Raw genomic sequence first — 15,062 nt, forward strand, 5'->3', positions numbered from 1 at the left:
TCTTTCATTTACTGAAAAATGAACACTTTAACAGATACAAAAAGGAGAGAAGCTAAAGAACAGAATCACTAAAAGAACAAAATTGCCAGTCAAGTAGAGGCACAAGTCATTGTGACACAACGGTCTGTCTCAAAACTGACTAAATTAGGTAATTTTGGAAGCCGTGAAATTGACTTCAATCATCCCCTGAATCCAACACTGCTGTCACCATAATTCCACATTCACCTCAGATGAAATGGAAGTCTCCTCCGTGAACTTAAAAAGTCAATGACAGCAAAGAATTTGTCCCTATTTTTTCCCTTCAAAAAATTAAATTTCCTGAATGGATTGATAAGGAAAACTCTCTCCAGAAGAATATGTTATTTGAGCAAATGCTAAGGGCAATTTTTGCAAAGCAAAGCCTGTAAGGAGATCTGAGGAGAAGATGGCTTCCCAGAGGGTTTTTATGGAGCACATAAACTATAACCAGCACAAGGCTTGTGGGAATATTTAATGAGCATGTGTCACCCCCTACCCACAGCTGCAGAGGGTCTGTGGGACTGTGAGAATTAATCCAGGGGCTTAAACCAGGTCTGAATGAACCTGGGGAAAAGAAAGGCAAAACGTTCTATTAAAAATATAGACTGCAAATTGCTGACAAGAATATTGGGCAATTATTAAAATGCAGCAATTACAGATATAACAGAGCCAAGCTAAACAGTTTGATGCCCAAAGGCAAACCACAGCAAGTTTACACCGGATCTTAAAACATCTCCGAGGAAGTCCAGGACAAGTTGAAACTGCACACTGCTGCTTCTAACAAAGAGGGAGCTTTTCTTCTTGTAGCTTAAAAGTCCCTTCGTAATGTAACTTGTTCAAAAAGAAAATAAACTGCAAAGAGTTTTTGTCTAATCTTCTCAAAGTGGTGACAGGATCCTAAGGCAGAGGAGAATAAAAAGGGAAGCGTGTCATTCCCGTTCTGTGAAACTCCAATTTTGGCCAAGACTTGCACATATCAGCATCTAGTTCAGGGATCAGTTCCCCAACTAGAACAATGCTGCATGACTGGGGCTTCTAAAAAATTGTAGATCTGAGGGGTGCCTGAATGGCTCGGTCGGTTGAGCATCCAACTTGGGCTCAGGTCACGATCTCGTGGTCCGTGAGTTCAAGCCCCACATCCGGCTCTGTATTGACAGCTCAGAGCCTGGAGCCTGCTTCAGATTCTGTCTCTCTCTCTCTCTCTCTCTCTCTCTCTCTCTCTCTCTCTGCCCCTTCCCTGCTCATGCTCTTGCACATGCGCTTTCTCTCTCAAAAACAAATAAACATTAAAAAAAATTTTTTTTAAGTTGTAGATCTGAAATAAAACTGAGGAAATAAAAACTCCTCTTTTTTTCTGTAAGATTCTATCACACTCAATTTGTAAAGACCAGACTCACCACCCTGGTTTTCTAAACTCACTGAATCTCTTTGGACTTCATGAACTAAATGCTTCTTTTAGAAATATAAATAAGGTACTCTGCGATCTTGAAAGAACAATGTGGGGTCTACTCATTTTGTTCACATGTCAAAGTAATGTGTTCCATTCAAAGGGTACCAGAACTTTTAGTACCTACAAATGAGCAGGAAAAAATTCTGAGTGAGAGTTTAATGGATTTAAAACACACACACACACACACACACACACACACACACACACACACACACACACGAATGTGTTACTAATTTTTTTTTTTTAAATAGGCTTCATGACCAGCTCAGAGCCCAACATGGGGTCTGAACTCATAACCCTGAGATCAAAACCTGAGCTGAGATCAAAAGTAGGATACTTAACCAACTGAGCCACCCAGGCACCCCTAATTCTTCTAATTTCAGAGTTCCTCTATTTCTGAGGCCATTAAACAGAGCATGCTGCCCCACACTGTCTGATGACCAAATAGCTCTGGCTATATCCACAAGATTATTCAAAATCAGAACTTACAATTAACTTGGAGTGGATCTATTTCTCAATTAAAGGAATTAGCATGCTAGAGATAGATACATCATAGCTTTTAAAGGTAGAAGAGAGCAACATGATTTCAATGATGAAGAGGAACACAGTCTCCAAGCCCAGCACTTGCCCAAAATAATACCGCAGCTTCAAGACTAGAAACCAGGTCTTCCCATTGCAGGCTCTACCTCCCAGATCCAGATCCGTCACAAAAAACAAGACACCATTTTCTCCCCCTCAATTCTCAGTCTCTGTTGGAAAACAGTTTTTCCAAGAGAGGGAGAAGCTTGACAGGGCTGCCATCACACACTGGAATTTCCACACTGACATATACCCTCTGTACAAATCATTATGGATCTCAAACTACGACTTGACTTCAGGACTAAAGGTGGCAACTATAATAAATAAAGAATCCATGGTAATGTGGTATGACTCCCAAGCTCTCTGAAAATGCAAAGGGCAAGATGAAGCACAAACATGTGCATTGTCCTATCTTAACACTAAGACTTTGGTCAATGAGGAAAATATTCAACAAATCTGAGATCTTCAAGACAGAAATATATTGAGTAGAATAAAAAAAAAATACCACTGAGTGGAATTTTAAAAAACACCAAAATAACACCTGAGTTTCTGGTCCCTTAAACATGAAATTACTTTTTAACGGATCATTAAAATGTTTCTGGTTGGCCATGTACATGAATTTTGGGGAGAAAATATACTGCTAAGTCTGTAAATGGTTAAAGAAAAGTTGGTAAAGGAATTCGTCTCATGGTTATTCAACATGTTATTCAGGGGATTTAAAAAAAGAGGCAGGATGGATGACATCAATATCTAGCTTGGCAGCTTATAAAAAGGGGTATACAGGATGTAGAAGAGATACTGTTGTTTGTCTGATGACATTTGGATGCCCTTTAAGACCTGTACACAGAGAAAGCAAAGCCACCTTACTGAATCACAACAGCAAGTCTCAGATTTCTCTACTATACAAAGAAACTGGTTAATTCCAAATCCCCATTTTCAGACAGATTTGGCAAAAGGGGGAAAGTTCTGGATTTGGATAATAACTCTTTGGAATCACATTCAAACGCAATCAACATTCAACAAATACTACGATGAGCCAGGTGCTGTTGAAGATGCCAAAGCTACAGCACTGAAAAAGGAACCAAAAATCCTGCCCTCATGGAGCTTGTATTTAGTAGAAGTGACACCTATTGTGACATTAGGTAAGATATTTAATTTCCTGAGCTTTATTTCTTCCTTCAGTAGGTCTTTAGTTATTGCTTACTCTGTGTCAGGCAATGGGAATATAACAGGCAAGGAACGAGATACGTTCTGTGCCCTCATGGGCTTAAAGTCTGGTGGGATAAACCCACAAATGCTCACAAATTTGTAATTACATGCTATGATAAGAGCTCTAAAGGAAAAGTACCCACAACCTGAAGGATAAGTAGAGGTTTAAAACAGTGAGATTTAAAAGATTTCCAGGTACAGGAACTATTAAAGTCCCCTGGCACTGGAGGGAAAGAGGCTGCAAAGCCAAAAAAGAAAAGAGACAGAAATAAGGTTCAAGAAAGGGTTTAAGCAGGGAAGAGTTATGATCCATTGGGTTAAGATTTCCCCGTATAGGGGCGCTTGACTGGCTCAGTGGGTAGAGGTTGCAACTCTTAATCTTAGGGTCATGAATTCAAGTCCCACGTTAGGCATAGAGTTTACTTTAAAAAGCAGGGGGGGAGGCCTGGGTGGCTCAGTTGGTTGAGTGTCTGACTCTTGATTTCAGGTCAGGTCTAGCCATGCGTTGGACTCCACACTGAGCATGGAGCCTGCTTAAGATTCTCTCTCTCTCCTCCATCCCTCTCCTCTGCTCGCGCTCTGTCTCTGGCATAAAATTTAAAAAAAAGATTTCCCTGGTACAGACATTATGGAAAACAGTATGGAGGTTCCTCAAAAAATTAAAAATAGAACTGCCATATATGATCTAGTAACTCTACTTCTGGGTATACATCCAAAGGAAATGAAACCACTGTGCTAAAGAGATATCTGCACCCTTATGTCCACTGCAGTATTATTTAAAATAGCCAAGACCCTTGGGGCGCCTAGGTGGCTCAGTCGGTTGGTGTCCGACTTCAGCTCAGGTCACGATCTCACGGTTTGTGGGTTTGAGCCCCGCGTCGGGCTGTGTGTGCTGACAGCTCAGAGCCTGGAGCCTGCTTCAGATTCTGTGTCTTCCCTCGCTCTGTGCCCCTCCCCCACTCATGCTCTGTCTCTGTCTCTCAAAAGTGAATAAAGATTTAAAAAATTATAAATTAATAAATAAATAAAAATAATAAATAAAACAGCCAAGACCCTGGAAACAACCTAAATGTCCATCAACAGGTAAATGGATTTTTTAAAAATGCAGCATATATACACAATGGAATACTATTCAGCAAGAAAGAAAGAAAGAAAGAAAGAAAAGAAAAGAAAAGAAAAGAAAAGAAAAGAAAAGAAAAGAAAAGAAATGCTGCATTTCCAACAACATGGAAGGACTTTGTGGGCATTATGCTAAGTGAAATACCTCAGACATTTCATATGACAGTCTATGAGCTCACTTATATGTAGAATCTAAAAACTGAACTCACGGAAACAGAGAACAGATTGATGGTTGCCTGAGGTTAGGGGTGGAGGAAGTGGGGGAAGATGATCAAAAGGTAAAAACTTCCAGTTATAAGATCAATTAAGTCCTGGGGATGTAATATACAACATGATGACTACATGTTAACAATACTGTATTACATATTTGAAAGTTGCTAAGAGAGTAAATCTTAAAAGTTCTCATCACAAGAAAAAATCTGTGACTGAGGTGATGGATGTTAAGTAAATTTATTGTGGTGATCATTTTGCTATATATACACACATATCATTATGTTTTACACCCTAAACTTACACAACATTATGTCAATTATATCTCAATATAACAGGAAAAAAAATAAAAATAAATAAACATTTTCTTGAGTACCCTATTGAGAATATACTGAAAGGAGCCTAGAGTGCATGGAAAATCCATGGAGACTCTCAGAGCAGAGAGCCTCGTGGCTGGCTCATCTGGTAAAGCATGCAACTCTTGATCCTGGGGTTGTAAGCTTGAGCCCCATGTTGGGTACAGAGGTTATTAAAAGTAAAATCTTGGGGCACCTGGGTGACTCAGCTGATTGAGCATCTGACTTTGGCTCAGGTCATGATCTCATGGTTCATAAGGTCAAGCCCCATGTCAGGCTTGCTGCGCAGAGCCCACTCTGACTCCTCTGCTCCCCTCTCTCTGCCCCTCCCCTGCTCATGCTCTCTCTCTCTCTCTCTCTCTCTCTCTCTCGCTCTCGAAAATAAACATTAAAAAAATAAAATCTTTAAAAAAAAAGACTCTTAGAAGCAGATCACACAAGAAAAGAGTTTTAGATGAGAATGGAGACTCGGTTTCTTCATTTTTTAGAAGAAAATAACCTTCCCTACATAACAGAGTCGTTGCAAGAATCAAATAAGACTGTACGTGTAACAGCATGAGAGCTATCATTATTTGTCACAGCAGGCTATCTCTACCAAAGAGAATGAATCCTGAGGCCTAAGATTAAAGTTCCAATGTTCTGTGGCTGCCAGTGGCAGGAAAAGAAGAATTACTTTTGAACTACCTTACACATGGGAAGGAATTCCACATGAAGACTCCCACATGAAGGGAGGCAGGAGGCACGGAGGTTACAAGATGTTCAGAGAAGCTGGACTCTGCTCTCCCCGGCACCTCCAGGGCCTGGCCCACCCTGATTCCTGACCCAGAGTATGACTAACACATCTCTGGCCCCAGAATCCTTAGTTACCTTGAGGCTGACCTTCAGCCAGTCCTTAAAAGCCCCTCTGTCTATCCCAAGCACAACAGATCTCACTGCCCAAGCAAAATACAGCAGAAAGGGATGCACGTCATACTGTTGTAAAAGACCGTGTTTTATTCAAGTTCACAAAGGAAAAATTTTTCACCCACCCTTGCAATATTTCAAGGACAATCCTTCACACTTAATATTTTTGGATTCAAAGATTGCTGTTGCTCATAACTATAAGCTAATTAATAGAGAACTGTACTTGGGGATTCCAAACCTGGCTTACCCAGACATGTTACACTGGACAGCCTCTACCACTCCCTTATCTGACATTCTGATTATAATATGTGAGATAGAATATGGGCATGTTACCTAAAACAATACCTGGCCCAAAGTACATTAAAAATATATGTATATGTGGGGCGCCTGAGTGGCCCAGGCGGTTAAGTGTCTGACTTCGGCTAAGATCATGATCTTGCGATCCGTGAATTCGAGCCCCATGTGGGGTGCCCAGCTCTGTGCTGACAGCTCAGAACCTGGATCCTGCTTCAGATTCTGTGTTTCTTTCTCTCTCTCTCTCTCTCTCCCCCCTCCCCTGTTCATGCTCTCTCTTTCTCTCTCAAAAATATTAAAAAAACTTTTTTAAATAGTAGTCACTGAAGTTTTTTATGGCTAAAATACCCCTAGGCTTTCAAAAAACCAAGGAAACTACTAGTAGTGAGATAATATAGTTTATACCAAAAATCTGTATTAATTTTAGACTTCATCATCTAGAATTTCAAAAAAATACCTCCATTACCAAAAAACAATGACTCCAAACTCAATACAAGATAGGAGTCCTAAAGATAGTCCTAATACTGCAAAGCTGCTGCGAAAGGGTGCTAAAGCGACTGACTGCCTCAACAGCACTGGTGTAAGTTTCAGGAATCTGGCGGCAGGGCCCTCCTCAATTCTACCTTACCATTCCCAATTTAGCTTCAGGGGTTTAGCTGGAGGCTGAGGAACTCATGCTGGCAATGGCACCAACCGAGCTGCCTGGAGTGAGGAATCAGCTATCACCAAAAGGGCCTACTGAATCACGAAGCTGCAATTATTCCAGCAAAAGTCAGCACAGCTGAGTATCAGGACACCAGTCAACATCCCTTAGGCCCTAGTAAGCACTAGGCCATTAAAAAAAACTTTTGGGAAGCTACATCTACTAGACCTCCATTAGACTATTTTGTAATTTAGTAATTTACTAAAATATTTTATTCACATTTATTTACATTCATAGGGATTCTGCAAATAAATGAATTCAGAATAAATACTTCAGCAATAGACTATTCTAGTCTGCTAATTACAATTTAGCACATTTTTTCCTTTCTTTCCACTGACTTCCAATAAAACATTATTTCTCTTAAATGGGGGTAATCCCTTAATAGACAACATTTCAATTATTTAACTGATTATTTGGTAAACAAAGGGCTCAGCAGCCGAGGCATGTGAAACATTAGAAATTAAAATCCTGGGGCACCTGGGTGGCTCAGTCAGTTGAGCATCCGTCTTCGGCTCAGGTCATGAAACAAGGTTCATGGGCTCGAGCCCCGCATTGGGCTCTGTGCTTGCTGACAGCTCAGAGCCTGGAGCCTGCTTCGGATTCTGTGTCTCCACTCTCTGCCCCTCCCCTGCTCGTGCTCTGTCTCACTCTGTCTCTCAAAAATAAATAGATGTAAAAAATAAATAAATAAATAAAATTTAAAACAAAATTAGAATCCTTCAGTAGTCACCCACTGCTGTCAAGAATAAAGACCAAAACCCTTCCCATGACTGCTGGATGTTGCCTATTTAGTCTGACCTCATCCTCTGTATGCTCCAGCCACACCTGCCTCAATTCAGTCCCACAAAAGGGCCAAGCCCTTGCTTTTCAGAAGCAATGTTCCAACCCTGTCAGAACTCAGTGATGCTCTGTAATCTCCCTAACACAGCCACTTACTAACATCTTCAGGTCTCAACTCTGTGTATAAGCATTACTTCCTTAAGGAAGCCTCCTATGATTCCCTCAGACACCGTTGAACTTAGACACCTGGAATATAGTTTAAGTCAACTCTGCAGATAGATGTTTATGTGATTATTTCCTTCCAAGCATGGCTTTCCTACATCTGTTCACTCTAGAAAGAAGGACTGCAGTCTCCCGGCTAGTAGCAGTAGTCGACCTACTTGGCATATAGTAGGCATCCAATGAAGGTACCATAATGGGTAACCAGTATCAAACACAATTCTGTACATTACAGCTAAAAGGATGGAAAGATGGTGAATTATCAAAACATTTCTCAATAATAAATGATAAAGTGACAAATAACAGCTGTGTATAAGAAAGAACCTATGTCTCAGGCAGCTTCAAAGGAACAGGAAAGACGGGAGTTGTGGCATCAACATGTTTTACAAGCTTAGACAAGCCACTCCATTCTGGGCTTCAGTTTCTTCATCTCTAATACGAAGAGATTAAACAAGAAAATCTTTTGTTCCATACCGTACTGTCATTATATGTACAGTTCAGTTCAGACCGTAACTGTCATTATATGTACTAACAACTAATCCTGAATCCCTCCTATAAAATGAGACTTCAAACACACTTGTGGAAATTTGAAATACATGGTCATGCAATGGCTAGCACGAATGACTTAACAAAACTGGAAAGTATTAGCCAAGAAAAACATTCAATTTGACAAGCTAAGTGTAAATAAAATACTAAGACTATAGTAACTACTTTTAATACATAGCTGATATAAACAAAAATATTTTTTAAGTTTATTTTGAGAGAGAGCACATAAGCAGGGGGAAGGGGAGAGAGAGAGAGGGAGAGAGAGAATCCCAAGCAGGCTCCACACTGTCAATGCAGAGCCCCACTCGCAGGGTCCAATCCCACAAACCGTGAGATCATGACCCTAGCCAAAATCAAGAGTCAGATGTTTAACCGAATGAGCCACCCACGTGCCCCAACAAAATATATTTAAATCGTTATTTTCTGAGCAAAGTAGACACACACAAAACCTAAATATTGTCAGATCTGCCCAATTTATCAAAACTGCCATTTTTACTCTATTTCTAAAACTCCAAGAACTCTACTCATCCCCCTCACCTCATTCCAAAATACATTCTAATTAATCCCATTCCACTGCGAACACAGTCTCCTTGACATTTTGTGGATAATTTGTTCCGTGTTATCTTCTACTCAGAGCCAACCCAGAATGTTAGAAATAGATAACATCTACTCCAGCCCTCTAATTTCACAGATTAGCAAACCAGGAATTAGAAAGGCTCGGTGACTGGCCCACCGTTACACAGCTAGTTCGTAGCACAGCCAAGAATTGTCCGCATGCTGCTTTGTAATTATTCTGTGGTTGTTCATGTTTTTATTCCACGTTCCCCTTCCTAGTAGAGGCTAACACCCTGCTTTCCTCTTCTGACCCCACAAAATATCTCAGCTACCACCTATTGAGCACCTACTGCGTTTTTCACAATTTCTCATTTCATCCTCTCAACAACCCAAGAATACTACTTTATAGTGAGAAAAGTGAGGCTTCAAGACACTCAACAGCCCCAGGGTCACCAGCTACTAAGTCCTGGCACCATATGTGGAGCCCAGGTTTGTCTGATTCTCTCAACACTACAAATGGGAGCTCCTCCTCTATGGATGCCAACCAGGCCCTGCACTGTAGTGGGCATGATTCGATCCGACCTATGACAAGTTATTTTGTTTTGAAACCAGAGAGGCAAGGCTCAATGGGTGGTTTTATTTCACTTCATTCATTCACTCACTAAACATTTATTAGCACCTACCACGTGCCAGGCTAGTGCTGGGGAAGCTGGGGACACAGCAATGAACTAAACACGGCACTGTTTTCACGGAGCTCACCTTCTCATGGGGGAGAAAGACAACAAATTTGTAATGTGTCAAGTGATCGAAGTCCTATGAAAGAAAAATAAAGCAGGTTAAGGAGAGAGAGTGCTGAGAGGAGGAATATTTTAGACCTAGGGTGGTCACGGAAGTTGTGATATTGTGATTTATAACGAGAAATACACATTTGGTCTTAGTCCCTGATTCTGGCACAAAGTTCCTACAATCCTTGGAATTTCCTAAGTGATGACAGGAATAAAGGTGTCTTTTGTTGTGTTAATGAGGTGACTTCTGGACCCTACCTCAGGATGGGGGCTGCTTACCAGGAGAACCAACAGCTCACTGGAGGGTGGAAACCTTCAGTTCTTTTTCAGAGAGGGGCTGGAGGTTGACTCAACTGCCAGTCGCCAAAGATTTAATCAGCCATGCCTATGTAACAAAGCCTCTGTAAAAACCCAAAAGGATGGGGTTTGGAGACTGGGGAGAGTGCCTTGCCCAGGGAACATGGAAGCTCCATGCCCTTTTTCCACACCTTGCACTGTGTATCACTCCCGTCTCGCTATTCTTGAGTTATATCCTTTTACAATAAGCCAGAAATCTAGTAAGTAAGATGTTTTTCTGAGTTCTGTGAGCAGCTCTAGCAAGCTAATCAAACCCAAGGAGGGGTTGTGGGAATCTCCAACCTGCAGCCTGGGCGTGTGACCCATCAAGCAGAAGGCAGTCCTGTGGGACTGTGGAATCGAATGTTATCTCTCCAGGTAGAGAGTAAATAGTGTCAGAATTAGTGGTGTGTGGGAAAACAGCCCCCCACACACATAGGAACTGGTTACCAGAAACCTTTTTAGAGGGCCTCTCAGATGAGGCGACATTTGAGCACAGGGACAGAGCTATGACAGAGCAAGACAGAGCTATGACAATATCGGAAAGAAAAGCATCGCAGACAGTGCAGTTAGTAAATATAAAGCGTGTGTTTGATGTGTGGTTGGAGATTACATACAGCGTAGTGCGAAGTGTTGGGAAACCCTGCCCCCAGGCCCTCAAATCCCTGCCCTGCCTCTTCCTAGCAGTGGAACTATGAGCAACTTACCTCCAAGTCTCATCTATAACATAGAAATAATGATTCTATTTTCCTAAGGGGGCTGTTATTAGAATTAAGTAAATTAGTAACACATAAAGCACGTGTTAATGCTTTATGTTAATACCTAGTATGTTCCTAGGGTTAAGGAAATGGTAGTGATGATGATTTTTAACCAGGTCATTGATAACATCTCCATTCAAGACAATTTATTCTCAATTTGATAGTTTTGAATCCAAGGGTTAAATTATGCTGTTAGCTTTGTACATGGCCAATAACTTCCTCCTAAGCCTTTGACTTCCTTAGCTGGGCTTCCTGTCCTGATGAGGAACCATAATGATGTTATCACAAAAAGAGTAGGAGGAAGGGCACCTGGGTGGCTCAGTCTGGTTGATCAGTTGATGGTTGATCCTCAGACTCTTGATTTCAGCTCAGGTCGTGATCTCATGGTTATTGAATCATGATCTCATGGTTCGTGAGTTTGAGTCCCACAACGGGCTCCTCACTGACAGTACAGAGCCTGTTTGTGATTCTCTCTCTCTCTCTCTCTCTCTCTCTCTCTCTCTCTCTCCCTCCCTCCCTCTCTCTGCCCCTTCCTTGCATGTACTTGCACTCTCGCTCTCTCTCAAAAATAAATAAACTTAAAAAAAGAAAAAAGAGGCAGGAGGCAAATGACTCTAACAACACTGTTACACTAATACAAATTATGCTCTTCGTTCAACATAACCCCTACCCTGAAGAATCAAATGCTTCTTCAGAACTGTAACTTACTGTCCCTTGGATTTAAGTCACTGGTTTCATAAAACAAATCCCACCAGTCTTAACTCCTCACTAGCATCACTGACAGAAGCAGGCAGTAATTTCAACTGCAATCCTGTCTTCAGAAGGGTTAAAACTTCTCTTCAAAATGAAGATGGTAATTTAATTTAAAAAATTAAAAAAAAAAGAAAAAAAAAACCTTTCTCCATTGTCCCTTTGGCCTAAACTTAACTTTCTTTTCAAAGAAATTAGAACATCAAAGCAAATTCAAGAGTCATCTGGCCCAGCCGGCTCCAGACTATTCCTTAGAGCGTACCCCGAAGCAACTCAGGAAGGTCGGTGAGTGGCCCTGTGGATGGGCCCAGAGCCAAGGGAAGATGTCAGGGCCGCAGGGAAATTCTGCTCCTCTGCCCTATACCCTCTCCCCGTGCTCTTTTCTTTAATGCTATGTTTACTTTTCATCTATGCAGCCCAATGGGTTAAAGGGCAAATCACAGGCAGAGAGAAACCACAGCAAGCCCAAGCCTGTGAGAGGTAAACCGGGAGTCTTCCCAAACCACTTGTAAGGCTGGGGAGAGCCCACGATTGCTGTTTTCAGTCAATTAAAAAGAGGTCAATGTTCTAGTATGACAGGTCTTGAATGAGGCATTTTAAACGTCAGATTTTCCTCCTTCTAGACAGATCTGATAGTTTTCCCTTTGAAATGCCATAAGTGTACATTTAACGGGAGATATAAGAAATCCACAAAATCTTCTCATTCATTTATTCATCTAACGAATATTTATCAAGTGCCTGCTCCATGCCAGCACTGTTCCAGGTACAGGGATTCAATATGGAACAAAACATACCAAAATCCCTGCCCTCATGGAGCTTACCTTCTAGTCAGAGGCGACAAATTATAAACAAAATATAAAATTGTGTCTGAGATAGAGATAAATGCTAAGAAAACAAAGCAGAGAAGAGGGAAAGGAAATATTTGGGGTCTTTGGTTTGGTTCTTTGTTGGGGTAAGGACTTACAGGATATGAACTCTGTGGATATCTGAGAGAAGAATATTCCAAGCAAAGGAAACAGCACATGCAAAGGTCCTGAGACAGCATGTCTGACATGGTTAGGAAACAGACAGCAGGCCAGGAAGCTGGAGCACAGTGAGTGAACCAGAGAGCACAGGAATGAGATCAAAAAGGTAATGGATGTGACAAGGGAGTGATGGCTAGTTGTGTGGGGCTTTACAGATCATTGTAAGGATTCTGGCTTTTACTCTAAGATAGGAACATTAGAGTGTTTTAAGCAAAGGAATAACAGGATCTGACTTAGGCTTCATCGGGGCCATTTTGGCTGTTGGGTGGAGTATACTGCAGAGAAATTTTTAAAAAAGCACTACTCCCCAGCGGTCTGATCTTGGGCAGAGTGTGATCTTGGGCAGGGCATGTAACCTCCCTGTTCTCATCTTTCAAGGTACTTAAAGAGGATTATTTCTAACCCCCACTCTAACCTTAAACTCTATGATTCTGAGTTTATTTCCTTTGCAGTTTCTGTATGGTTACAGTTCACATCCACTGTAAGCTTTGCCTCTCTCCAAACCTTTAACTGAAGTGGAACTGAGTTGGAGAATTCAATGTGATAATATATATTATATACCAAGCCCATGCCACACTCCCAGGATACAGAGATGATGAGACATGATAATACTCTAGGAAAGTCCACAATCTGGCAGACAAAGAAAATAAGTTCTCCAGAGGTAGCGAAAGTGCTGTAAAATAAATTAAGGGAAGATGCAACCAACCACCTGCCAGGAAGAGCCATGTGTAGCTTCCCTACAGACTCTAACAACGTAGATAGAGACCTTGCATGAGTAAGCGGGAGACCACCAGAGAAAGGAAGGGAAGATATGCTAGGTGAGAGACAAGTACAAAAGCAAAGGAGCCTGAGAGCACCCAGCATGCTCTGTAATCCATAAAGGCTCTGGTATGGGAAGAGAGAGGTTTAGGGAGAAGTAGGAGAAATGGCTTGAAAAAGCAGCTGAGGCTACATTATTAATAAACAGACATCTTGCGCCAAGGATAATGGAAGAGCAGTGACTTTTAAAATGCAAAAGGAGGGGCGACTGGGTGGCTCAGTCGGTTAAGCATCCGACTTCGACTCAGGTCACGATCTCGCGGTCCATGAGTTCGAGCCCCGCATCGGGCTCTGGGCTGATGGCTCAGAGCCTGGAGCCTGCTTCTGATTCTGTGTCTCCCTCTCTCTCTGCCCCTCCCCCATTCATGCTCTGTCTCTCTCTGTCTCAAAAATAAATAAACGTTAAAAAAAAATTTTTTGGGGGGGCGCCTGGGTGGCTCGTCGGTTAAGCGTCCGACTTTGGCTCAGGTCATGATCTCACAGTCTGTGGGTTCGAGCCCCGAGTCGGGCTCTGTGCTGACAGCTCAGGGCCTGGAGCCTGCTTCCGATTCTGTGTCTCCCTCTCTCTCTCTGGCCCTCCCCTGCTCATGTTCTGTCTCTCTCTGTCGCAAAAATAAATAAAAAAAAAAAACATTAAAAAAAAATTTTTTTTTTTAAATAAATAAATAAAATGCAAAAGGAGCCTGGGTGGCTCAATCGGTTAAGCATCTGACTTCGGCTCAGGTCATGATCTCGCAGTTCGTGAGTTTGAGCCCCACGTTGGGCTCTGTGCTGACAGCTCAGAACCTGGAGCCTGCTTTGGATTCTGTGTCTTCCTCTCTCTCTGCCCTTCTCCTGCTCATGCGCTGTCTCTCTCTCTCAAAAATCAATTTAAAAAAAAAAAAAAAAACGTTAAAATCCAAGAGAACATGGGGTGCCTGGGTGGCTCAGTCAGTTAAATGCCCCACACTTGATTTTGGCTCAGGTCATGATCTCACAGTTCATGAGACTGAACCCCTCAAGGGGCTCAGTGTGGATAGTGCAGAGCCTGGGGGATTCTGTCTGTCTGTCTGTCTCTCTCTCTCTCTTTCAACCTGCACATGCACACATGCTCTTTCTCTCAATCTCTCTCAAAATTAATAAACTTTAAAATAAAATGCAAGAAATGAAAACACAGATCTGTGTTTTAGAAGGTACCAACCAAAATGGATAAAAAGATGAAGACAGAGATGATGAAGCCAGGAAAACCAACTGGAAGACCCCTGCAATAGTGCACGTGAGATGATGATTTGGAAAGGGAAAGAAAATGTCAACTGAGATCTGCTAAAGGTAAGCTACACCTGACTGGTATTACTCGGCTCAGGGAAGTAAGCAGAAGCAAGTTTAGTGTGCCTGAGGCTCCTAGCCTGGTAACTGGTGCCATTTACTGACACAGGAAATAAAGGATTGAGACTAGAGAGCACAGAGAAATAGTAGGTTGGGTTTGGGACTTGCTTTTAACAGAAAGACCTACAGAACAACAAGGTAGCTACTGGAAATAAAGGTATGAAATATAAAACTGGAAGTTACTGGCAGAAACATGGCCACTGAGGCATGGAAATACGAGCAACTATATGCAAACTGAGAAGAGAAGAGAAGAGAAGAGAAGAGAAGAGAAGAGAAGAGAAGA

The 15,062-nt window shown here is 41.8% G+C and overlaps 1 protein-coding gene across 3 annotated transcripts in view; it reads right to left on the bottom strand.

The window, feature by feature from the left end:
* TGFBR3 (transforming growth factor beta receptor 3) overlaps positions 1-15,062 on the bottom strand; it is a 205,943-nt gene that overhangs the window by 182,370 nt on the left and 8,511 nt on the right. Inside the window, exon 2 of one of the 3 annotated variants that reach the window (XM_040470958.1) lies at positions 9,701-9,754. The exons of the other annotated variants lie outside the window; for them this stretch is intronic. The gene's annotated coding sequence lies outside the window, so the exon portion shown is untranslated. The remainder of the gene's footprint in view (positions 1-9,700; positions 9,755-15,062) is intronic. 3 annotated transcript variants of the gene reach the window in all.

Source organism: Herpailurus yagouaroundi, unplaced genomic scaffold, assembly GCF_014898765.1.
Source record: "Herpailurus yagouaroundi ecotype Mexico unplaced genomic scaffold, PumYag 77, whole genome shotgun sequence".
Lineage (NCBI taxonomy): Eukaryota > Metazoa > Chordata > Mammalia > Carnivora > Felidae > Herpailurus > Herpailurus yagouaroundi.